At 41.2% G+C, this 27,412-nt stretch overlaps 1 protein-coding gene across 1 annotated transcript in view; it reads left to right on the top strand.

The window, feature by feature from the left end:
* Positions 1-27,412, top strand: part of KIAA1549L (KIAA1549 like) — a 136,678-nt gene that overhangs the window by 19,226 nt on the left and 90,040 nt on the right. The gene's annotated exons all lie outside the window — the stretch shown is intronic.

Genomic DNA, 27,412 nt, shown 5'->3' with positions numbered 1-27,412 from the left:
TCCATCGCTGCCATCCCTGGCCTGTGCTTCGTGAGGATGGAGCGCATGGAAATGCTTTAGCCTGGAAAAGGTGAATGTTAATCTTGAATTATCGTTCGTGGAAGTGATCAAGGTGGTGAATGGAGACTCACTGCTGGCTCTTTTCATTTATTATTTTCATTTAAACCTGGGCTTCTTACCACTGACTGCTGTACAAAAGCCAGGCTCCAGGGTCACTTTCCCCAGCAGCTCCTCATGCTTCTGTGTCCTGCTCAGCCCACTGCTGATGGGCAAAGCCTTCTCTGCTGCTCTGCAGTAGTTTTCCTCTTCCATTCACTTCCCAAATTACTCTGTGGGTGTTTTGTCCCATACAGGCAACACAGTTCCTAGATCAGGTGTTAAGGAATGAAATGCCAGCATCTTCTGGCACCACAAAACTGGATTTTCCTCCCTTTCCCCAGACATGCATTCTTTGCTGATGAAAGCATTTGCAAGTGAGAAAATGTGTCTTCCCCTTTTCCTAGTGAAGGTACAGCCAATTTACTTCAGGGAGCTACACAGGGCATTTTTTAATTAATCCTTTCCCTAAATGTTGACATTGCATTACATGATTGGGATAATGGGTACTAAACTCAGTGGCTCAGGGTTGTTTTGCAATTATCATTTTGCAAAGATAAAGGAGAGGGAGTGCAGTGAGGTTCTCCAAAAAATGCCTTCTGTCATGCCAAGGTAATATTAATCAATCAAACCTCTTCCATAAACTTTCTTCCACTCCCTTATTTTCTGGCATTTCTAATTTTTGGGAAACTACTGAATTCTGCATGGTTATTGTACAATATGACATTAAGGTAGGCTGCTGCTTATCCTCAAATCTGCTGGATTAGGGCTTGCAGGGTTGTCAAACTGTATGAACACAGTTTAAATTTTGATAGTGAACAAGGTAGCCTGAGCAGAGTCTGTCTGTCTGTCAGCAGTGAAATGGAGTAGGCATTTTACTACTTAGAGCACTGAAAGCAGTTCAATGAAATTAACAGAAAAACCCAATTATATCAAATTGCTACAGCAGATACTTGGACTGAAATTGCAGTGTAATAAACTCACATTCATATCAAAATGGAAACTCACATGTGGTGTAGGGCTAATCATTAATTTTTTTTGCGTTTTTGATGGGCTGGTTTCTAAATGAATGCTGTGATTTCATGGCAGGGTTGATTTTCCTCACCTGCAGTGCACTCACTGTGTTATCAATGTCATTTATGAGCAGGATTGCACTAATCTCTCAAGGTGTGCATTGGCAGGGCTCCTGTTATTAATGGTTTAGTGCATCAGGAAGCCTGGCATTGATACACACCTGGTAATTATTTGTCATAACACAGGATACCTGTGTTTGTGCTCTCTTCTTTGAACCTCTCAGCTCATTTCTCCTCCAAAGAGAATGGAGGGAGGATGCAGAATGAGGCACCTGAAGCATCTTCCATGCAACTCCTCTCCAGCTAAGGTGTGCTCATGATGGAGAGTTTCTGCACTGCAACCAGAACTCATTTGCTATTAATTTATTGGGAATGGCTGAATACTGCTGATCAGCATGGGAGAAGCCTCCATGTGGCTGTTTTTGACGAATTGCTGCTGCCAGCACTCCAGTTTGGTCCCAGCACTCCAGTGGTGCATCATGATTTGCTAACTATTACCTTTACATATTTAGCAGTATTCTCTGTTGCAGCAATTAAATAAGTGACCTATTATTGAGCCCTGTATGTTGATAATTAAGTGATGAGGTGACTGGATTTCAAATTGCAAGTGTAACCAGTACAATTTACACTAAACCTCACTAGTTAGAGCCAAGGTAAAGAGTTTTTAATAGTTGGTTGGATAAAACATCTTTTCTTCTTGCTTGGACAGTATTACCAGACAGCACTTCAGATTGTGGATTAAAATCATTTAATGACCTCCCCTTTTATGGTCAAATACTTGCAAATATTCTCACCTTAATGAGCAGTGGGCAGACCTGGGAACCATGTGGGGCTGAGGGGAAGCTGTTGTTGCTGTTGGTTTTCATTGGTGTGCAACCAGAGCAAATGCACTGACCCAGCAATGGTGCTGCAAGGAGCCTGGAAACAGGGAAACCTCGCTTTAGAATACTTACAGAATAGTCTTTAATTTCACAGTCCCTTTTCTTAATTATTGACGTGGTTTGAGAGGAAGCGAGTTTTCTGGGATGAAGTGGTCAGGCCAATGGGTGTTCAGATTTGAATATTGGCACCTGGTGTGGCCACTGGGCCATTGGATACGCCTCTGAGAGCACAGGGGTTAAAAAAGTAAAAAAGAACAAAGGGGTTAAAAAGGGAGTTCTCGAACTCCCCTGGGAAGCTCTCTTGGGACTGTTACCTTGAAATTTGATATCTAGAAGGTGTCTGGCCACTTGTGAGAGCTTTTAACCCCTTTTTGGACAATGAAAACTTTACAGAACATTAACCTTTCCTAGAAGGGAGATAGAGTGGAAGGTGAAGGAGGAAATGTGCAAGTGTGGTGAAGGTCTGAGCCAGTGAGAGATGTTGGAAGAATAGAGAAGAATCTTAGTGGGGAGAGATGATGGAGTGGCTTTTGCTGGACTCTTTTTGTGTAGCCATGGGCAGAACCATGTTGCTTGTGACACAGAGACTGCATCCAGGGGGAGGCAATGCCTCAGAGCCAAGAGGGTTCAGTGTTGGTACCCCTTGGCCCAGGGGGGGAAAAATTTGGGGGAGACAGGTGTCCCAAAGGAGAGACTGTGCTCTTTTTGGAATGGGACAAAGCACCCTTAAAAGAAAACCCTAGAAGCATCTCTGGTTCATGTTCAGTGGTGAGAGCACTGGACATGAAAGGAAGAGGTCACTATGGCCCAAGAAGGACTCCTCTCCTCTTGACAAATTGAGAATTGATTATCTACAGGGTGGTGATGGGCCAAGAGTTGGTGATTTGGAGGATAGACATATTAGAAATTTGGTGGGGGGAGGAGGAAATGTATTTGTAAGGTTTTCATTTTCCCTGTGTGTTTCTTTTTCCTTGTAGTTTAGTTAGTAAGCTTTTCTTTATTTCTAAGTGGGAGCCTGCTTTGCTTATTCCTGGTCACATCTCACAGCAGAAACCAGGGAGAAGGAATTTTCATGGGGGCACTGGCATTGCGCCAGCATCAAACCATGACACTTATTTTTTAAGCCCTTGAAGGTTTTTATCTATTTCAGTAAATAATGGATCAAAAACTAGGAATGAAGCAGGGCTGTTATCAGTGAGAGCTCTGTCTCAGCTGTACGATTTGGGAGATGATTTTTGCTGTGGAGAACAAATGCAGAAAGGGGAAGGGCTCTTGGGACAAGGCAGCAGCCATGGGCTTGGTGCTTTTGAATGCAAAGAGGGAGCACAAGAGGGTTTGTTCACAATGCCAATGCAAAATGTTTCAAATCAAACTTGAGTTCACCCTTTTCCTGAGTGTCTAGTTTGAGAAATCTGGGGCCTGATTTGGAATGTGTGATGAGAAGAGGGAGTTTGACAATGCTGCCAAATTCTAACAGGTCTTTAGAATGAGTGAATTGTCATTTTTCAGAGGCTTGTAATGAGTAGATTTGGCTGGATAATCATAGGGGCAGTGAATGACACATTGCTGTATTTCACACTCCTGCTCAGAAGAATTTTGTATGCTTGTATTTCTCAAAGAAAGAGCTGCAGGAATTTCTGTGATGACAGAACAGCAAATTTCATCCTGAATTTTCTTTTCTAAAAAGACCCAAAAAGCCCCCTGTAATCTATTTTATTGAAAATCCACATCCCTTTATCTCCAGGTCTGATGTAAGGATCATCTCTGTACCAACCCCTCTGTTGAATATTGCAGTTTAGGACACAGGAGGAGGTGAAAATAGGGCCTTATGGAGGGAATTCAGCAGGCTGAGCTGCAGGGATGCATCCCTGGATGGAGATGAGATGTGCCATGACCAAAGCTGCGGATGAGATCTGGGAGCTGAGCTCACACCCACCAGCCCAGCACATCAGCACTGGGGGATTTCTTGCCTTCCCTTCTTTTGAAATCTTCAGTGGGGTGTGATTCATGATGCTTTGTGAAGGGGGTTTCACAGCATTAGCTCTGGTTTCACAGGGAAATGCTCATTCCCCTCTGAAGGAGCTGCCAAGACAGGTACCTGGAAATGGTAATAAGTATTTACAGCCATTCCTCCAGAGCTCCTTGGTATTGATAAAATGAACGAGCCTAATCAAGGAGTGTTTGTTGAGGCTGTGGTGACTCTGCCACTGGTGCACTGAGAGGAGGAACAGGGACATTTTCCTTCCCTGCTTGGCAGGTGCTCCTGCTGTGGTTTTGTGGCGTGAGTGGCTGGATTTGGGCTGCCCCTCACCTGAGCACCTCCTGCTGCATGAAAACCTCTGATCAGCCCTTTCTGAGTGCCCATTGACCTGCAGCCAGGGCTAAGCAGCAATTTCTTCTGTGGCTGTTTTGGAAATGTGTGGCTCGTGGTGAACAATTCTCCAGTGGCAGTTTGCTGTGCTCAGATTGGGTCATTTTGGTTCATTATGGGAAGAAAAATGAGATATCACCTGCAGGGCTTGCAGGGGGCTGATCAAGGCATCTGCTGGTCAGGGTTTGGGAGTGAGTGGTAGCTGAGCATTGCTCTTGATACCTGGATTTCTGGGATAACAAACCCCAGGAGAACAGGCCTATAGAATTTTGGATGGGTGTAATTGGTGGGTTTTATAGAAATGAGACTTCCTTTAAAAATCTCTACAGCTCAGCAGAGAGCATTCTGTGAATTCCTCTAGGCTCATGAATGACTTCCACAGAAATTTGTTGAGTTTTGTAGTGTTTCACCATAAAAAATAGCTTATAACCTCAGCTTACTCACTGTGCCATTCTCATTGGCAGAAAAACCTCTTTTTTACTGTGAGGGTGGTCAAATATATACAACAATATAAATATAGACAACAATAGTAACATACAAAAACATATTACAAATATATACAACAATATAAATATACATAGCAATGTAAACATATACAAATACATTGCAAACATACACAACAATATAGATATATACAAATATTTACAACAGTCAAATGTATACAACAATATAAATATGCACAACAATAGAAACATACACAAATATATACAACAATATAAATATATGCAAGTATTTACAACAGTCAATATATACAACAATACAAATATACACAACAATATCAACATATACAAATATATTATTAATATATACAACAATATAAATATACACAACAATGTAAACATACACAAATATATTCCAAATATACACAATATAAATATGTACAAGTGTTTACAACAGTCAAATATATATAACAATATGAATATACACAAAATGTAAACATATACAAATACATGACAAATACATACAATATAAACACATACAACAATATAAAATATACAAATATATTACAAATATGTCCAACAATATAAATATATACAAGTATATATACAACAGTCAAATACATACAACAATATAAATGTACATAACAATATAAATATATACAAGTATTTACAACAGTCAAATATATACAACAACATAAACATACACATAAATATAAACATATAAAAATATTACAGATATATACAACAATATAAATATAAACAACAATATAAACGTATACAAATATATTACAAATATATGCAACAGTATAAAGATACACATCAATATAAACATATACAAATAAATTACAAATATATACAATTTAAACACACACAACAATATAAAATATACAAATATATTACAAATATGTTCAACAGTATAAATATATACAAGTATTTACAACAGTCAAATATACACAAGAATATAAATATACACAACAATATCAACATATAAAATATATACAACAATATAAATATATACAAATATTTAGAGCAGTATTGCACAGAGGGCAAGGTGATGGTTTACAAAGCCCTTTCAGGAAGGAGAAATTTTCTCATGTAGACAGAAACAGCTCCAAAATGATAAAGAAGAGGGTTCTCCAAAATGTGAGTGAGGTTCTCCAAAAATGCCTTCTGTCATGCCAAAGTAACATTTTCCAATCCAACATCTCCCTTAAACCTTCTTCCATTTTACCTTATTTTCTGGCATTTCTGATTCTTGGGAAACTTCTTAATGCTGCATAGTTATTGTAAAACATGACATTTAGGCAGGCTGCTCCTTTTCCTAAGGAAACAGCCTCAAATCTGCTGGATTAGAGCTTGCAGGGTTGTCAAACTGTATGAACACAGTTGAAATTGTGCTAGTGAACAAGGTACCCTGAGCAGAGTCTGTCTGTCAGCAGTGAAATGGAGTCAGTTTTACTACTTAGAGCACTGAAAGCAGTTCAATGAAATTAACAGAAAAACCCAATTATATCAAATTGCTCCAGCAGACATTTGGACTGAAAGTGCAGGAAAACAGTAGGTAGCAGAAGGTAGGGGTAGGAGAAGTAGTTAGCACATGGATAACACAAGTTTTTGTCTAAGATGGTGTCCTCTACAGAAGATTGCATCTGCCAGCAGGGGAGAATTGAGCTAATTGTTCAGAGACTTGGACCAGCCACTCATTTTTCCTTGCCCTGGCAGGAGCTTTTCCTTCTCCATTGTGGACATTGTGCCTTCTCCAGCTGGTGCACCAAGTCCACCTTTATGTCAAGAACTGAGATTACCAAATAGATTTTTTTCCCCCAAAAGCAGGGGGAGAGGCACTAAAGATTTTCCAGGAAAGTACAAGCTAAATACAAAAAGCAAGGTTTCCACTAAATGGGTGCACCAATGGGAAATAGGCTTTGAAGGTGTCACCAGATTGTGCAGAATTCTTTATAAGCAGCATTATAAATGACAATTTGAGTTTAGATGCCTCTGTTGTAGCTGTGAGAAACCAGGAGCCTTTGGCACAAAAAAATCCTGAAGCACTAGATTGTTCCATTAAACTCTATGGGCATCCTCAATTAAGCAGGTCAGCTCATTTCAGACTTAAATTTGTAACAACACACCTGAAAGCCTTTGCAGATTTGGAGGTCACCCACAAAGCAAAATGACAGAGTGTGGAACTTAAAAATCACAGAATCAGTACAGGAGCTAAGCTTGAAAACCAGGGTACCATGATGGGGATTTTGAATGTGGAGCAGGTTGGAGGTGCATTTTTAGAACTGCTGGAGTGAAACAGAGATCTGAAACTGGGCATATCTGATTTTATTATTATTATGGGCTCAGCTTTTATCTGTGATTAGAGCAGAGAAATGTAGAGTTTTATAGCACAGCTCCAAACACGATCAGGGTTTGCATTCAAATTCATGCCTTCCAAACCCCTCCTAATGGTTTAATTCAACTCACCTTGTGTCCTGTACAGTTCCATGGAGGAAAAATTTGGCCTTGCAGCTTCATTTTCACCATCCGTACACATATAGGAATTATTCCACAGGGTTTCTAATTTTCACTGGAAATATCCCTGAGTGGTTTGGCTGAGACCATTAGAAAGAAAGGTAGTGAAAAATTAAGTCTGAAACGAGCTGACCTGCTTAACTCTGGAACGTTATCTTTATAAGCTCTGACAATGGAACAGTTAAATAAGACACAGTTTATTGTCTTTATTCAGACTTTCTGTGCTGACAGGCACTGACCCCCGAGAGAACACTGCATTGACCTGAGGCTGTGGAGAAGGCTTCCAAAATGGAATGACAAAACTGGGATTGTGGATGTGGAGTTTGAATAGAATGTGTAATATCGCAGGGTGGGAAATTTAAGAGTTTAAGGTTTCAGAATATAGTAATATATAAAAAGCAAGATGGAAGTTTTAGGATGGAGGCTGGTCCTTCTTCTCCTTGGGTTTGGGATGTTTTGTGTCATTGGATAAAAAAGTCCATGTTGCATGGTTGGTTATTGGGTTAAAAGTAAAAATAATTTAGGTGTCATTTCTTAACTGGACAGTTTGTCCTTAAAAGATCTTGTAGAGAGAGATACAGCTCCATTTTGTAGCTTGGTAAAGTGCTGTAGAACTCATGGCTACTCAGATTGTGACATAGATAAGAACAAACACCTGAGTCCCAGCAAGAAATACCACCTCACACATTTAACCCTGACCCTGGCAGAAAAGAAGCACAGAATGGACATTCACTGGTCCAGCACACTTGGCCTGGTGGAAGGTTTGCATTTTCATTGTTTTTTTCCTTGGCCTCCATTTCTCTTTCTGTCCTTTGGACGCCAAGTGGTATCAATGGTTTTGCAGCCTGCAGGTCTCCCAGCCCCAGGGGCAGTGAAGGAACCTCCCTCTGGGATCTTGCTCCCTGGCTTGACTTGCCTCAAGAGCCAAATGCTTCTTGACAGGATAAAATATGTCAGCTGTAATTCTTAAATCAACTGAAACATTGAATCAGTTGGTATTCAGGAGCAAAATTACACCATTGGGCAGAAGAACTCCAGCAGATGACAGAGATAATATTGAGATAATGTTGACCATCGCATGCACTCCTGCAGCCTAATCAGGATGCCCTTTTCAAGCTGCACCAAGAACTTGTCCAGCTGGACTTATTTTGAAAAGGCCTCATAATTTTGTGGTGGATAAGGCAACACAATACCTAAGATTCATTGGAGTTTTGTGTTGCGTACCTCTGAAATGTTACAATTTGTTAGGAATAAAATTCAGCTGTTTGCCAGTGAGAGGTGATGGCATTATTACTGGCCAGGAGGCACAGTGTGGATGGATATCTTGTCACTCTCTATCTCTCACAAACACATTCCTGTTGTGTCACAGCCCTGCTGTGAGTTAGACCTGGCTGAGACCATCACCATAACTCTCCTTTCTCCCATTTCCCCCCCTCAATCTGTCAATAGCTTCTGTGCTGCTTCAGTTTCAGTCAGAGCTGGCTGAGTCACACCTGTCACTTGTTATTTACTTGTTCCAAACCCCAGTGCTCTCAGATGAACTGTGAGCAGCAGGAAAACTCCACTGGCAGGGCTGTGGGAAGAAGCATTGGAACTCTCAGTACACTCAGTGTTCTATGGGAAGATTGGTCTGACTTGTTAACTGCTTCATGCAGCCCAAAATCGCATTTTCCCCAGGTGGTTCCCATGTTATTTCACAGTATTTGCTGACTTGAGTGTGGGGATGAGGGGCAATCAATTTATAGCTTCTGTAGAGCTCGAGAAATCCTTGACTGTACTTCTCTGTCTTTGCATTGTGGTGGAAAATCTTTTTTCACCACAGTTGATATCTTCTGGGAGGGAATCAGTACAGAACCTTGAATCTCCTTCTCCAGGGCATGTAAAAGTGGTGATTATTGCTCACTTGATTTTTGTGAAATGGCCTGTAGACAGTGCAGTCTGATTCAGTCTCAGTTACTCTGTCAGCTTTGCAGAGAATGTAGCAGCTGCTCCTTACTGACAAAGGAAATCCTGATTTAATAATTTGATATTACTCATAACATCCCTACCCATTAGTAGATACATTTATACATAGTTGTCAACTTTTTTTTAGATTTTATTATTAGTAAAATAAGTTCCAGGGAAATCTGATGCATTTAAATGAGGAATGGAAAAATATGGCGCATAAATTATGGTGCTGGAAGAGTAAGGAGCTCCTAAGAAATTCTTTGCTGCAAATGCTTTCTATAAACTTAAAAAAAAACCAGTTCTGGAAGTGGAACAGGATAAATGGATAAAACTTGGACCTGTAAAATGAAGCTGAGCTGTGTTTAGTAATCCCACAAAACCAGGCTGTAAAAACAGTGTGTTATAATCTTAGCTTAGGTTATTGCTTCTGTTTGAATACTTGTTGTACCATGGAATAGCTGTTAAGTTTCCTGACCTTATTTTGAGTTTTATTTTATACATGTATTTGTTTTCAGTGTGGTCTTGCTGAGTGTGCCTCTGTCCTTGGAGAGACACTCAGTGCACCCATTCAGGGCATTTCCTGAGCTTTGTCTAGGTAGGAAAAAATATTGCTGTGTCCTGTCTCCTGCTTTTTTTTGGGTGGGGATTAGCTTTACTAAAAATCCTTTGCCATCAGAAGAACCATCTCCAACGCTTGCTGTTCTCATAGCTCCCAAGCTGACAGGAGCAGTGCATCTTCTGGAGGTTAACTCAGAAGTTATCAGGAAACAGCATCTGGGATAGGCAGAGCCTGTTCAATCAGCCCTGCAGATACTCCACAGCATGAAAAAAAATCACAGATAGTGTTTGTGTGGAGAAAAAAAAAAGGAAATAAATTTGAATGTAATAGGGAGCCAACAGGGCTGCTGTAAGGTCTGGGCTGTGGAAAGGAAAACATGAAGCTGCAGATGTATTTCTGTTTGGATAGCGTGACAAATTCACCGGATTCTCTGGACAAAAACCCCAGAGCCTCTCCTGCTGCCAACACATGATGAGAAAGGTGCATTATTATAATTATGTCTGAGAGGGTATTGCCTGATGCTGCCTCTGCACTTGTTGCCTGTACTAGTAATTTTGATAATGTAGAGAGGCTGGGAGAATGAATCAGTGTTTGGTAACAGAACAAGCATTTCATTTATTGCTCCTGACTCCTGAGCCCTTCCTCAGCTCACTTTCATCTCTCAGATGCATCTTCTGTGCTGTGGCTAACAGGTTTCTCCATCCCACTGTGGGGATGGCACACAGAATGCAGATTTCTGACTGGTGATTATGTTCTAGCCTGGGGACACAAGCAGAGCTCCGAATCCTTTGGGGAAGGCTGACAAAATGTAACCAATATCTAATCTTTGCATTACACAGCTGCTGATGGAGCTCTAGTGGCACATCCACCAGCTCACTTGCTGCTGCCTGCTAGGCAGCTTCCCACCCACCAGCCACCCTAGCTGTTAATCTGTGCTCCTGGGAAGCAGAAAAGGCTCTGTAAGCACAACTTTTTCCCTTTAAAGCCTTCTCTTGCTGCAGATTTTTTTTTCTCCCCCCTGCACTGAATAGATAAATACAAATTTGTTCTGCCTATTACCGTGGTGTTGTTTTGTGGTGTGCGTGCAGTTGGTAATTTCCAGACAATATTTGCCAGTGGGGAGGCTTTGTGAGTAGAAGGGCAGCCAAAACCTGCTCAGTGGTGTCATAACACTCCCATTAATCCATGGACTGGGATTCACTGGCTTTGCTTCCTTGCTTAGCACATTAAAACAATGCCTTGCAAGTGTTGTGGCAGAAGGGCTGAGGGTACAGGTGAGTTATGGCTCCTTCTCTGTCTGAGCAGGAGAATCCTGATCTTGGGCTTGCTGGGGCCCAGACTAATTTCTTTCCATTGCCATTTTCTGCAAGGCTGGCTTGTGCTGAAAGGGCTGAAAACTCAAAGCTCTTCCCCCAGAAGGGCTTACTCTATAAAGATATTTCCTTGGCCATGGGACAGAGGCATGAAGGTCTGCAGCTTCTTGACAGGGATGTTGACTCCATCTCTTGGTAGCAGCAGCAGCTCAGCAAAATGTAACAATTCAGTAAAAATGACATTACAACAAAGCCCCCAATATAGCCATTTCAGAGTTGCTTTGAAAATGAGATCTAAAAAGGGTTTATTTTCTTTATTTATTCAGTATTTGTTTGAGGCCATAAAATGAATCATTGCAATGCTGGTTGGATCTTGCTTGCTGCAAAATGAATCCTTTTGTGTCTTCCAATAGTAAATTATTACTCCCTTTCATCCAGAGCATGGAATATTGTTGCCTCAGTCACAGCATCAAGAGCTCAACTAAAAACTGATTTCTACAATTTCTGTGTGTTGCAGTTTCTATACCCTTTGGTTAAAAACTAGCGAGGTTCATTATAGGGAGACCACTTCAAAGACCAAATTTGCATTTTTTGACCATAGAAATGTTCTGAGCACAGACCTAGGCTGTTAATCCCATCAGGACAGACCTCCTGTAACCCCCTGCAAATCTGAGATGCTTTGAGCAGATTCTTTTTTGGCTGATGGGAGCTTTGACTGTTTGCAGTGGATTTATAGCAGCAGCTCCAAAGCTGTGTGCGGTGAGAGTGAATTTCCTGTAAGATCTGTTTACTTTGTGCCTTATTCAGCACCATGAGCTGTTTTCCAGCATGGAAGTGTTTGCTGTGCTAAGTGATCATCTGGGTCACTCTGGTAAGCAGGAACCTGGAATAAACAGATCCCTGTCCGAGTTTTGTGCAGCTGAATTGTTATGCATCAGTGTTTCTACAGTAACTTTGGAAATGAATTATTTTACAGATTTAGGTTTTTCTTTTTTTGCCTCTTTCTGGTTTGGTGTGTCTCCCCATCACAGCCCTGGTTGGAGGGGTCTCCAATCCAGCAGGAATTAGCCTAGCTGGCAGAACTCTCTCCCAGTGAACCCCCAGCAATGCCTCACTCTCCCACCTCAGGCACAAGTTTGCCATAAGGATGTGTGCCAACCCCTTTATTCATCCCTGCATTCAAGAATTTCGCTGAACTTCTGTAAATATGAAAATAATTCAGATGAGACCACTGCCTCTCACGTGATCACTCTTTACACCTACTGCAAGTGGGGCACAAAAGCACGAAGAGATTAAATCCTGTCCAGAGGCTCACACAAGGAATTATTGTCCAAAGCTGAGCCCTGGAGTCCGAAATCCGTTTCAGATTTGCAGGAATCTCTCACGCAATTCCCTTGGGTGCTGAGAACACAGGACACACAGAATGAAAGTACCTTTGATCTCTTGATTTAACTACTACACACTTAATTAAAGCCTGTTTGTATTTCATAGAAAAGGTATCAGTGTTTTGATTTATGAGCCTCAGATTTGTAGGAGCTGATGTAACAGGGTAGGGTTTTATATTTGCAGAGGCTGCTGCAGAACTGAAGCCTTCTGTGACTTTGATGCAGGAAAGTGAATTTCTAAGACAGTTAAAAAACACCTTTTGAAGTGGAATATAATTGCAGCATGTGCACTTTTAGCTGGCAACATGCAGGTGAATATCTGCTTGCTCTGACTAGCAAAATGAAAATGCAAGCCAAGCTGCTGCCCTGAAAATCTTCATCTCACAGCCTGAGAGGAAAATCTGAGTCTCTTCACATTCTGATTTAGCTTGTATTTTTCTAATGAATATTTTAGTAGTTTTTTTTTTGGTATTATGTCTGTGCATTTTGTGAAAATGTCTGCTTCCCTCTAGAAAGACTTGGAGTTTTTTAAAGGCTTTCTCACGTGCTCTGTCACCTGCTTTTTTAAGGCGCATTCAATTTGGTGCTTTCCATTAATAACAAATCCATCACCTGGTGTCAGAGACCACTCTAGTTGTTTTTCAGCTTGCCATTTTAGGTCTAAATCTTCCTTCTCTTTGCACTGTTGTCCCCCCAGTGAGGTTGGTTTTAGGGCTTTGCTGTCATGGTGCATGCTGGAGGGGTTGCTCCAGCTTGTGCTCCGAAATGATTTGGATGAAAGGCGTGGATGCAGAATTTCTGGTCCCGCTGCACCAGTTGTTTTCTCACACTTTCCCTGCCTGCAGACAGCTCCCACGTGCTCCTGCCTGTCCCTCCTGCTTCCCCTGCCCTGGGCACAGCCTCCCTCCCCTCCCTGGCAATGGGAGAGGGACCAGACCACCAGCTGGGGGCTGTGTACAGATCACCAACAGGACAGGACTGCAGGAACGTGCCTTGAGCTGCTTTATTTTCCAGCATCACTCTCCTTACATGGTTATGACAATGGGAAGATGCCAGCAGCTCACATCCCAGGCAGCAGACCAAGAACTCAATGCTACAACTCACTTTATAAGTTTTTTGCCCAATCACACAAAGCAAAAGCACATTGAGAGTAGTTCCATCCAACCACTATAAGCACACATATCTTTGGTTAAACAATGCTTGCTTATTTCAAACACAATACCTGCTTGTAAACCTTAAAGCACAATGCACAGAGCTCCATTATTAAGCTCCAACCTTCCTAAAATCTCACTAGATAAACTTTTCTGTGGCTTAGGGAGTTATTCTAGACAAGCGTTAATACACAGACCATTGTTCTATTTGTCCTTGCTTTTCTACAGTTTAAATAATTTTTCTGCTGACCAATCTCATGGCTGCTGCTTAGCTCCAATCACAGTTCTGCTGTATCTGAGGCCTGCATTTTGCAGCTTTCCCAAAACCCTCTGATTTTGTGGATTACCACAGAATCACAGCCTCACTGGCCATGCCATCAGTGCTGCTCAAAGTCATACAGTCAGGATTGGCTCCAAAGGAATCCCTCTTTTCTCTATTCTAAATAAATTCCAAAGAGAAATCACAAATTCTTCTCTAAAAGTTAATATTTTCCAAGCAAGGTGAGCACAAGTGACAACATCATTAAAGTGCTGGATAATTGCAGCAGAACAGGATCCCTTTGCTTCCATGAGGAATATGTACTTCTTTAAGTGATTATGAAACAATATTGAAGGGGAAAGGTCTTTTCTTGGCATGCTTTGACCATCAGTAGGTTTTACACTGATTTATGACAGATAAAATCTGGCCAGTTTTACCTGGAGGGAGTGACTACTACAGCAGCACTGATCCTACCCCTCCTGATCTCAGTGTGTGGAGCAGAGGTAGCTCTATATTCAATTCAAAAAAATTAAATCTCATCTGGTGGCTTCAAGACAATTATAAACAAATAAAATGAGTACATTGATTAAAATGAAATTAATGGAAATGTAAAGTATTAGTAAGTGTGAATAACTTCTTACATTCTCACATATTCTAAATGTGCTGTAGGGCTTGCATTTTATTTGTTTACTTCACAAACACTTGGTGGTGATCCTGAAGTGAAAGAATTGCTTGGACATGTGAAAGTTTTTTGAAGGGAGGGACAGCACTCACACCTCCTGGTTTAAGGCTGAAAAATGAAAAAAACCCTCCTGGTTTATGGGTATGAAAAATGAAGCACACACATCAAGCCAGGCTGCTCTAGGAAAGCGCTGATTGCTGTAACTGTGGGCAAGCCAGAAATATGGCTATTCAGAGGCACATCAAAACCCACTCTGGAAATTAATAGCCTTTCCTAAAAATATGCCATTTGTCTCACTTTCCTCTGCAGAGAAATTATCTCTTACCCATGAATATTTCTGCTAAATGAGATATTTGTTGCATTCAACAGGAACAAAGGAAATACAAACACTAATGGTTTTTTAATCACTTAGCTATTTTTAACCCCTTGCAATCAATAGCTGACTTTTCCCTAATTCAGCAGAAATGTTTACAACTTTCCCATGCAGCACCAACTTCACTGCAAATATCTCTGGAGCATATTGCTCTTCGTATTTACAATTTTAAGGCTTTTTTCTTTTTTCTCTTTTTTTTTCCCAAAGGATGCAAATCCTAAGATAATTTTCAATAAGACTTTGGTGTTTTGTAATTCACAGACCAAGAGTGAAGAATTTTTTCTTTGCTGTCTGTACAGATCTGGATAAGAGGGAGTTTGTATATCCCTTCCCTGTGCCTTTTTCTTATTAGGGTTTAAGGTTTGTGTGTGTTCTGCTGGTGCTTTTGTCCATCAAATGTATGCAAAACCTCTGATGGAGATAAAAGGATGGAGGAGAAAAGATCATCTCACAAACTCTTTTTTTCTGTGTCTTTTTCTCTTTTTTCTGTGCTTTTTAAACTCCCCTCATTGGTGGCACTACTGCAACAGGGATGGTGCAGGGTTATAGGCAGGACCTATAGAGGTTTATAGATGAGGTGTTTTTTTGGGAACAGCTTGCAGAGCTGACAGAATTCCTCTTCCAGATGCACAAGCCTTTCTGCATCTCTCAGATGTGAACGAAGAGCAGCATCTTGCCAAGCTGAATGCATGAATAGAGGTGCTCAGAGTAGAGTTAGACAGGTATGAATTAGAACATCTTTCAGGACCTTACAAGAGAGAGAAAGAGGTGGATTGCTCTTTAAGACATGAAAAATGTACGGGATTTGAGTCCTTTCAGTCTCCTCAAACCATGTACTTAACAGATAAGTCAATTACATTTCTATTTATGTTTTCCTGTCTTGTTTTTCTTTAAAAGAGAATTATAGAGAATGAATATTTAGTATCTCTTTTGGACTCTGGCATCCCAAGAGCAATAGGCTTGGAAAAATCAGTTTCTTGGGATTCCAACTTTATAGAGGATGAATTTTGGCATTCATTTGGCCTCAGATTCTTGATGTGAAAACTCCTTTTTTTTTTTTTTTTTTTTTCTTTTCATTCAGGGAATGGCTGAGACAATTTTGTCAGGGACAGCATCCTCAGTGATAAACAGGAAACAGGAACTCATGACTGAAACATGGTGCAGGCAGCAAATATGGCAAATGTATGGTGTGAAGGGGATGATTAAAAAAAATATGAACTGACATCTTAATTCCTGATTGCTATCCAGTTCCTCTGCTGAATGAGGCAAGGATTTGGAGGAAAGGGTCTGCAATCAAAGGCTGTTGCAAGAGGAACATCTTCTAATTTTGGAACACTTGACTTTCCAATTTGAGTAACATTTATAACATCAGGTTTCAGTTTGGGATGAAATGAGATATTCAGCACTGTTGTACAAAATCTTTGTCATGTCAGTGGAAATAGCAGAAAGGGAGAGCAAGGCATTGAGCTGCTCAGACCCAGGGCTCTGAGCGAAGCCTCAGCCTTTGGTGTCCTCCGACTCGCTGTGTCAGATCCCGCACCACCAAATAACAGAACTTTGTGATGGTAGCTCATACTTTGAAATGTCACTTTATGGAAGGGTCAGCTTGGTGTTTCATGTAGGGGAATATGTTATTGGATTGACCTCTGCTTCATTTTGCACACAACATGGTTATTGAGTTCACCACTCCATGATTTTCTTAGTGAGTTATCCTTACAGGGTGTGTAAAAAAAGAAAGGAGCATTTCTGTATGAATTATGGAACCATTTCTATTAGGATGCTGAAGTTTCATTCATTTTTTTAATGTACCTTAAATGTCACTGGTTTTGTTGTTTATGAGGATCACAATATATTTTTGCTGTATTTATCAGCTTTTTTTTTTTTAATGTTGAAACTGAGGCTCTTTCTGCTGTGTTCTAAAGCTGGGATTGCAAGTTCAGTGTTTGACCGGAGAGGTTCCTTTGCCATCGAGTGCTTTGCTCTCCTTCAGACTTCCTATATATTAAAATTATTGCCAGATAACATCAGATTTATTGTTATGAGAAGCTATTCAGACTTACTAATACTTTATATTTCCATCCATTTAATTTTAATCAATGTACCCATTTTATTTGTTCATAATTGTCTTGAAGCCACCAGATGAGAGTTAAAATCCATTTTTTATCAGTGAGGGGAAGGCTGTTGTTAGCAGTCTGTTGTGTTTCAGAGTCTCAGGTTTTCCACAGAAAACCTGCCTTTGTGTGGCCTCTGAGTCTGGCAGGCCATTAAATAAGTAGTAATCAATGAAAATCTCCAAAGTTTATCTTGTTTTGACCTAATTGTCAGCCATTTATAAGACAGCTGGGGAAGGATGATGTGATAATAAATTAGTCACTTGAGTTGCTCATTCACCATCAGTCTTCCTTCATGCCGATCTCACTGTTATAGGTGAGACACTCTGGGTGATGATGAGAGAGAGGGGGAGACTGTGAGATGCCAAAAGAATCCAAATTAATTGTGGAATACCTATGCTTATATACTATTTTAGGAAGGTTAGTAATGTTTTGCTACAATGATTGGGTTAATCATCACATAAAAAACCATGTATTATACAACATCTCTTGCTTGCAGAGTTTGATTTGATTTTCTTTTTCCGGTAAATCAGTCTGATTTAATCTTCTTGCAGTCTTAATTTAATCCTCAAAGTTCTGCTTGCTCTTGCCAAGGCATCTTGGTTATCAAATGTCTTATGCTAACCAGGTCCAAAGTCCATCATCTCTCTTGTGTGTCCCAATAAAGCACCTCCTAGAAAGCTCCCACTTGTTTGGCGTTTCCTTCCCTTTTCAGGATTTGTGTTGGAAAAAGCATCAAGCCAGCTCAAGGGAAATGTGTTAAGGAGTATTGTGTAATGGATATCACAGTGCAAGCTGTGATAAATCTGGAGATGTTTTCCTGGTGCTCTGTTACAGGGAGGGCTGGTGGGGTTGGTGTGAGCGTGGGGGTGTCGGGGGGCAGAAGGGATGGCAGGAAAAAGGAACGGGAATGAAACACATCTCGGGAGATAGCAGTGAGGAGGGATTTACCCAGGCTGAAACAAAGGACATGCTGCAAACAGGGAGTCACTGAGCTCTTGGTCAGAAGGTCTTCATCACAATCCTCCAGGCACGTGTGAGTGTTGAGTTTTATCATCTTCTTCCACCTTGGTCAGGGTTGGGATTAAATCGCGGGACAATTTTTTGTGTCCAGACTCAGATGTTTATTAGTTCTCATCTGTATCACAGGCTCGCACACTGTGAGTTCTACAGCACTTCACTCTAACAAACTAAAAATGGAGCTGTATCTCCGTCTCTACAAGGCCTTTTAAGGATAAACTGTCCAATTAAGAAATTACACCTAAATTATTTTCACTTTTGACCCAATAACCAACCACTTCTGCCCACAATGGGGACTTTTTATCCAATTACACAAAACCACCCAAACCCAAGGAGAAGAAGGTGAAGAAGGTCCCAGCCTTTGCCCTAAAACCTCCATCTTGCTTTATATCTATTACTACGTTCTATAACCTTAAACTCTGTGTGATATTATGCACTTCTAACTTATTAAAAACTCTATATGATATTACACGCACTAAACCTAACTCTGTGATATCACACACTTCTGTTCAAACTCCACACCCACAATCCCAGTCCTGTCATTCCTTTTTGGAAACCTTCTCCGCAGCCTCAGGTCAAATGCAGTGTTCCCTTGGGGGTTGGTGCCTTTCAACAGGGAAAGTCTGAAATTCTCAGCATCCAGGGTTTTCCAACACGTGGCAGTGTGGGTTGCAGGATGTGAGGGAGTGAAAGGAGTTTTGTTTTAAGATCAAACCACCTTGCAGCGGGGCTGTGTGCCAGGCTGTGGTGGCTGAGCGTGCTCCCTGCATTTGTGGTGTCCCCGAGGTGCTGGCATGGCACAGCTGGGAGAGCAGAGCATTTCTCACATCTGGGGCTGTGTCCTGCAGAAAGAGTTGCTGGGAGTGGGTCAGATGTGTGAGGGAGTGTTCCTAAGGTTTGGCAGGTGTTCAGCAGTGGGTGTGAGTCACTGTTCCAGCATTTTGCAAGCGTTTTTAGCATTTGCTTCTTATCCTCTCTCATTCTACAACAAAGAAATGCGCTCGGCATCAGTTGTCCCATTTGGCTGCTGTGGAGAGGTGAGGTCTTGGGAATGGGACCTGTCTGGTCTCTGTGCTTGGGAGAGGAGGGCAGTGACCACTCCCCAGCCCCACAGTCCTTCAGTTCCTTTGTCCTGCTCAGAAAAACCTTTGAGATCTTTCCCACCTCTCTCCAGCCATCTCATGGAAATGTGAGGTGCAGATGCTGAAGGGCCAAAGCTGTAGCTCCTCCAGAATTCCTGGGAGTCACTCACTGTGTCCAAAATTAAACTTCCTTTGTCCTGCTCAGAAAAACCTTTGAGATCTTCCCACCTCTCTCCAGCCATCTCATGGAAATGTGAGGTGCAGCTGTTGAAGAACCAAGCTGTAGCTCCTTCAGAATCCCTGGGAGTCAGGCTGGAGGAATGAGCTGAAGTGCCAGAAAAGAGCTGGTGTGGTCCATGTGTGGCTCTTTTGGAGGAGGGAGGATCAGGGCAAACTCCAGCATCACAGAGATTTAAGCATCTTCATCCTCTCCTTTCTGGAGGCGAGAAGACCTGCTCTGTTAAAGTGCAGCCCAGGAATAAAAGGGTTATAGTAATAACCCAGGGTTATCCTGAAGTCAAATCACCACTCCACCTCACCTTACTCCTGAAGTTTTTATAAGTTGCTATAACTACAAATTAAAAATGTGAAAAAAAATTAATATTTAAAAGGGTAGGCCATGTTTTTGTATATTCAGCTCAATCAAGCATGAGACAGAGCATCCCTGCACCACAAGGTGTGTTTGATGCCGTGGCTGAGAGCTTCAGTGCCGGCCTGAAATGTGCCTGCTACACTTTAAACTCTCAGTGACATTTGGGCACTTCTGGGGTCGTTGGTCTAAGCACAGAAAATAGTTGAATTTCCCGTTTTTGTTTGGATTGGTGCAGTGAAAACTCTTCCTGGCATTGTAAGAAGCACCTTGCCCTGCTGCAGAGTTGCTCTGGAGGCAAAAGGCAGAGGGGCTGCTCTTGAAATGCTGACAGTTCAGATTTTTACAACCCCTTCACCTCAAGGTTTTGTGGGTTAGTTTGGCCTTAAATTACTGAGAAAAATGTAAGCCATGGCCAAGATGTGTTTCTGCTTCAGAGAGAAATGTTCTTAGGCTTTGAGTGTGCACAGCAGTTGCTCACTGTGTCCAAAATTAAAGTACTTCTCTCCAGAAAAGCAAAAAATAAAAAGAAAAACAGAAAAATATTTCTGGAGTATTTCCTACATTCTTGTATTTTGCCAATACAAGTGGCAGATGATTTTTAAATTGCTTTTAATTTGCTATGGAATCATGAACACATATTCATGGTGGTGGGAAAACAATCTTACTTTTGCCTTGTGAGTTGGTGGGCTTCATGCCTGGTAAACTGTAAAGAAATAACCAAGTTTTAACTTTTTTTTTTTAATTTTTGATATGCTTTACTTATTTTCCTGGGGTTTTTTTGAGGAATTTGAGGTGTTTTTCTCAGGATGTATCAATGTGCAGTTGTCTGTGAATCCACAGTAAGATGTGCAAGAAATATGTGAATTACTTTTGCTTTTGAATAAGTTAAAAAGAATTGTATTTCCATTTAGGAGAAAATAGAGTATTGTAGTTGGTATCACTTTGCTCTTTGACTGATACCAGCTTTTGATGAGCAAACAAAGAATGGCAGGTGATAAATATAAATGTATTTTACCTTCTCAGCACCTAGAGGTCAGACCTGTGAATTTTCTTTGTCTTGAATCAGAGGAAAATTTGGCTTCTGCCTCTTACAGATCCCTTTGATGTCATTTTGGTGTGCTCTGTAGAAGCAGGTGTGTGAGCATAAATGACTCATTTAATGCAGATTTTTACTGTCCTGTGGCTTCTTAGGTGGCTTGAAAAATAAAATAATGGTAATTAACTAATTGGAAAGTCTATTTTCTCTGTGCCCTGGGACTGTGGATTATAAAGAAAATCCCTCACACAGAAAATCTTTTCAATAATAACCTCCTAAACCTATTAGTGAGCTTCATTGAGGCAGGACGGTGAGTTGCCCCCTGAGGAGGATTCACCTCCAGCCCATCCCCTCCCATAACTTCTCCCCCCAAATAAATGGCCTGGTTTCAGTAAAGGCTTGATTTGCTGCTGGATTGAAGAGATCAGGTTGTGAGGACCAGAGCTGGAGTAAAGGCAAGGTTTCATTGGTGTGACCTGATTTTGCCGACTGCTTTCTCTCCGGGTTTCTGGCTGATTGACTCCTGCTGGGGTGTGGGACCCCCAGCCTGACAGCTCGCTGGAGGCCTTCTGAGGCTGCTTCAGGAGCATATGTGGCATTTCAGGCTGGAAAAGTGCCTGTCCTGGAGGAGAAATTTGTTTTGCAGCATGAATGAGCCGGGGAAAAAAAAAAATGGCCATTGCAGGGCGAAGCAGATGCTGTGACAAGGGAAAAGAGCTCCAAAATGTTTCTCTCTAGAGCCATGTGAGTTGTCCAGCTGTGACTTCACTCATGGCACAGTATTGGTGGTAAAGTTAATCAAAACCTGCACTGGAGAGCAGACAGAGCAGCACAGCATAGAACACAAGCAGAAAGACTCCTAAAGCTGGCAGAATGAGCAGGGCTGATTGCTGCAGGGGTGCAGTGCTCTGTAAAGGTGTGTTTGGGCTCCAGAGGGCTGGATCTGCATGCAGGGCTCTCTCCTTGCCAGGTAAAGAGGACAGTATTTTTTTTTGCCCCCATGTGGTCCTGGGTAAAATAATTATCTTATTAAGTTAGGAAAAAGAAAAGAAGTGTTTGGATAGGTAGGCAGGGGAATTGTCCCCCTTCCCCTGCTGAATCCTCAGCAAGCTTGGCCATGGACATGGAAACCAGCTCAGGACTGGCACAGGCTCCAAATATCAAGGCTGGATCCAAATATCAAGGCTGGATCTAAATATCAAGGATGGATCCAAATTCAAGCCAAGGATCCAGGATGATGCAAGGTCCTGTGGGGTCAGCAGAGTGGAAACAAACCCTGTCCTGTCTGTGTTCCAGCTGCAGCTCCTTTTTCTCTTGAGTGAGATCCTGAGAGGCATTTCTTCATCTTGCTGGCATTTGAAGAATTTAGGAAAATGTGTGTTTTATGCCCACTCTGTTGGTGCTGTGATATTTTAATGAGCAGCCCCTGGGAGTTGGTACTGTGACATTAGTTCTGGGTGAGTGCTTGGTGAGATCTTGCCCCTCTGTGTGTGGGAAAGGTTGTTCTTGGTCTCTCACTGGAAATGCAGCAAATTTGTTACGTTACCGACAGAAATAAAAATATTTGTTTTCTCTCAGCTTTTTGAAGAATGATCTGCTTTTATTTCTGGTGAACAAACACATCTGTTTTCATGCTTTGTGGTTTTTTAGTAAATTGTATCTGGAATGAGCATCCCAGAGACAGAGAGTTTGGATATAGAAATAAGTGTTTGCCCTTCTGTGAAGGAAGGAGGGAAGGGTGAAGGGAAGGAGTTTGTAAAGATTTTTTTTTTTTAACTTCTCATTATCCTGCTCAGCTTTTGTCAGTAATAAATTCAGTTAATACCTCTAATTGGAGCCTGTTTTGCCTGGGATGATATTTTGGGGATATCTCCCCCAGACCTTATCTGAACCCTTTGTTGGAGTTTCTCTCCTTTGTGGAGGGGAGTGGAGAGAGGTTTCAGTGGGTTCAGGAATATTTCCTTGTAAGTTGATTTTTTTGTTTGGTTATTTTTTTTTACCTGCCTTTTATTTAATTTTAAATAGTTCCATTAAATATTCTTTTCTATTTTCGTCATCTGGATTGGAATAATTCTCTGAGATTTTTTTTTTCTGCCCTTATTTTAATTCTAATACCATTTAGACCAGCATATGCTTGGAAATCAGATGTATTTATTTCCACAAAGTGGCACTCAGTGTTAAAATTCACTTTTCTTAAAAATACTCAGTTATCTGCCCAAAGTAGTAATGCCTCCAAGACTTTTTCTAGGGTAAAAAAAACCCATAAAATCACCTTGAAAAGAAGAGGTGATTTTAAATCATAAATTTTTATACCAAAATTTTTAATAAAATTTTATGCCTAAATAAATTTTTATAACTAAATTTTTAAGTATATAAATTTTTATGCCTAAAATTTATTTTGAATTTACTTTTAATTGTAGAGAGGGCAGATGACAGAGGGCAGATGTCCAGACTCTGCATGAAAATGTTGATTGCCGTGTGCCTGGCAGCTTGTAAATGCCAAGTGCTTATTAGATGTTTATGAAATTATTTTCAGGCACTTCAGCTGATGAGAAGCTTGCAAACTGAGCCTCTTTTTGAGGAAAAAAAAAAAGGCATGTTGTGTATATGTGTCTGTATGTGCATGTACATAAACCCCAAAAAGAATTTCCAAAGCCCCAAAACTGTGACAGATCTATGAGGATCCTTCATATTGTGTTAAAGTGTTTATGTATTTCAGAAGACCAAGCTACCATGAAAATCTTTAATGCATGGAATTTTAAATTACTGTTTAGTGAACTCATTGTAGCGGGAGGTGAGAAGAAACCCCACAGGAACGCAATCTTGTTAATTTTAGCTCCCTCTCCTTATATTTTCATTTTCTTGGAAGTTAATGTGCCTCTGCTCAGCAGCAAATATACTTTAGGCCAAATAGCTGAAATGCAGGCATTTGGGGGGTCTTGTTTGAGGACAGGAATCACAAATTTAGCTGTCTTTGTAAATGATTCTTGAAATCTTTGGTCCCTGGGTAATGAGCAGATGCACAGCTCTGGAAAGCAGGTTGCTCTGGAATTTAGCCCACCAAGTTTGCAAATGTTGCTATAAATAAATAAAACTGCAGAAAGAAGGGGCAGGCTCTGGGCAGTTTCCCTCTGACATGTCCCACAGCACTGTCACTCTGTGTCCCAGCCTGGTCCCTGCAAGCTTTGGGAATATGGGGGGAAGGAAGGGAGGCTGGTTGGGCACAGGATTCAGTGATGCTTCTGTACAACCTCCTCCTTCCCACAGAGAGAATAAATATCCTCGTGGAGAGCACTGCACAGACCTACACATCCTTTCTGAGGGAGCGTGTCCGTGAGTCAGGAATGGTGGGTGAACGTGGGGATGGGATTTGCCCCAGCAGGGAGATGATTTGCAGCGAGAGGGGGTTTGGTGCAAGTGTCCAAACCACTGCTCCAAACTTGTGCCTTGGTGGGGTTTGTGGTTCAGAGCGGCTCTCCTTGGAGGCCTGGCAGGCAAAGCTGGGTCTGAAACCCTTCCAGAGAGAGTGTTGGAATCCATAAAGTTAGAAGGTTTTTAGGAAATGGTTAAAAAAGTATAGGCCTCAGACTGAAGTTTTGCTAGCGTTGCAGATACAGCAGAAAAGTTTCCCAAGCAGTAGAGCATATGTGACAAATAACAATAGGCCTCTGTAGAATTGGCTTTAGGATGGCAACAAGGTTATTTAATGTATATCTTTAGAAGGTTAGCATGAATAGAGCTCTGTTCTTTGTCTCTTATGAACCAGTCTTTGTTTTAATTACCATTACGTGTGTTTTATAAGATTGGATAGAATGCTTGTCAATATGTGTTGTTCTATGTATGATTGGCTGAAATCTAGACTGAGATGGTTTTATGTCATTCTGTATGACCCTACCTTCTCGGACATTCCCTGTGGATCAGCGAGCTGTTAACACCCTGTCTCCATTGTCTTGAGACTGATGTGCAAATAATAAAAAAAAGGCTCTTCACTGGTCTGGTTTGTCCAGTGTTGTCCATATCTGGACGTTTTGCCACGGCAAGTGGGTTCCTTTCTTAAGACGTGGGTTCCTGACACAACTGGACCTATATCTACCCTTTGTCCCCATAGAGAGCAGGAAAGGTAAAAAGGGAAAATCAGAGGCCACAGCAAGATAATGTTTGGGTGCTCAGTTAAAGAAGATACTTGATATTTTGGGTAGAAACTTCTTGGTGATGCTTTGACTCACCTGGATGTTGATGAGGTTGCATTGCAGTTTACGTAAGCAACTCTGTCTATATTATTCAATATATAATAAAAAATCAAAAGCAACATTATTAATTATCTACCTAAAATTGTAATGGTGTTTCTTTTCTCATTTTTTAAAAAAAGGAATGGCTTGTCTGCAGAGAATCCTGCTTGCTAAATTGTGAGGTAGTTTGTAGCCAAGCAGCAGGTCATTGATCACTGAACGCAGATTGTTCCTCTGCCTGTTTTTCCAAGGGAGTGGTATTATCTTAAGGATGTTTGGCTAAATGGTGTGCTTTTGTTTTTGGCATTGTTTCTTGCAAGCAGGGAGCAACATTATTCTCAGCATTGGTGCAAACCTTACTGTGATGGTGTTCACAGGGGTTTTTGGATGAGGGAAGAGATGAGGATCTGACTCCATGTTTCAGAAGGCTGATTTATTATTTTATAGTATATATTACATTAAAACTATACTAAAATAATAGAAGAAAGGATTTCATCAAAAAGCTAGCTAAGAGTAGAAAAGGAATGAATAACAAAGGCTTGTGACTGACCAGAGAGCGTGAGGCAGCTGACTGTGATTGGCCATTAATTAGAAACAACCACATGAGACCAATCACAGATGCACCTGTTGCATTCCACAGCAGCAGATAATCATTGTTTACATTTTGTTCCTGAGGCCTCTCAGCTTCTCGGGAGGAAAAATGCCAAGAAAAGGATTTTTCAGAAAACATTTTTGTGACCCCTTACCCCATGATTCATTTATCTCTGCTTAGAGACCACTTTTTCCTGGAGAAACAGTGGCCCAGCAAGGACTGATTCTGTAGTTAAATCACTGGTGGCTCTTCCTCCAAACCCCTCAGCAAACGTGGCTCAGGTCAGCTCAGAGGCTGAATCAGTGCAGAATGCCTGAGCTCTTACAGAACACTAAATATACCAATATATTTTTAACCTTGGAGCCCTTTGCCACGCTGAGGGGAACCACTGGCAGATATCTTTTATCTCCCAAATGTTGTTTTCACTTAGCTGGCTGTGGTAGCTCTTGGATAACTGGAATGCAATACCTCCAGGCACGTTGTGTGGTACCAAGGGCAGTGTGACAGCGTGACTAATGGGCATCCACAATTAAATAAAGTTCCTGGAGATTTATTTTTTCATGTGATAGTGCCAAGAAATTTCAAAGACTTTGATGCTGACAGTTGCAGGAGTTGTACTGCATCCATTCTGGTGTTCTGGTAAATTGGATTTCCTGAATTTGCCTCAGCAGAGATGCAGTCTCTCATTTTAACCTGTTGCCTGTAATCTATTCAATTTTGATCTACTGAGTATCAGATTTATATTGGGAATTGGTTTTTTTATGACTAGATTACTTGCAGGTATGTAGTACATTTCAATACTGGTTCTTCACCTATCTCATTTCATTCCTACCTGAGAATGAAAGTGATTAACAGAATAGCTTACAAAAAGGCTTGTAAAATGGGGGGGGGGGGGGGGGGGGGGGGAATTTCAATGAAAATTAATTTATTTCTCATTGGAATTCAGAAAGTAAGACTTGCCTGTAGGATTATCCATTTCCTTTGCTTTTGCACCTCTTCTGTCTGGGTGTGCTGCTGGGTGATTTCCCAGAAATCTCATTTCTGCTTTCCTTTCCTCAATAGCCTTGGGTCCCTTGAAAAGCTGGGGACCAAAACTAAGGAGAAAAAATAAAAGAAAAAGGGTAAAAAATAATAACAAGATAGAAACAATTGCTGATTTCTGGCATATTTTTATGCCAAACTTTCCAGAGCTGTCTGGATCTGAGTGCTGAAGCAGCAGGTGTGATTCATCCCTGCCCTGCTGCTCTTGCAGCTGTTTGCAGCTGTGAAAAGCAGGATCAAAATGCTGCCAGATCAACAGATGGGCCTTTATTCTTAGAAAGGATAGGTTTTAAAAAACAGGAGCCAAGATATTTTAGCACTTCCAGTCCCTTCCTTGGATATGAGATGGGATTAAGTGACTGCAGTTAAGATGAGCTTTACTAAAACTCAAGTGGTTCAGTGGGTTCAGGGAAATGGGGATTAGATTTGCCATGTGTGCAGTGGGTTGGAATGTATTTATGTAAATAACTTAAAAAAAAAATTTGTTGACTGAGAAGAAAGCTGGCTGTATTTCCATTTAAAGAGCTCTCTCCTAAACAAATGTTTAGGAACCAATGTTTGTGCAAATGCTGCTGTGCAAGGCCTTGCTGAGAAGATAAGAGAATTGTGCCTTCATGGCAGAACACAAGAAGTCACACACAGGGAGCCAGAGTTTAATC

This window comes from Melozone crissalis, unplaced genomic scaffold, assembly GCF_028551555.1.
Source record: "Melozone crissalis strain CALT ecotype California unplaced genomic scaffold, PUWL_Pcris_2 ptg000038l_1, whole genome shotgun sequence".
NCBI classification, from domain to species: Eukaryota; Metazoa; Chordata; class Aves; order Passeriformes; family Passerellidae; genus Melozone; species Melozone crissalis.
Note: the sequence above shows the minus strand (reverse complement) of the source record. Positions and strands in the feature narration are given on the sequence as shown.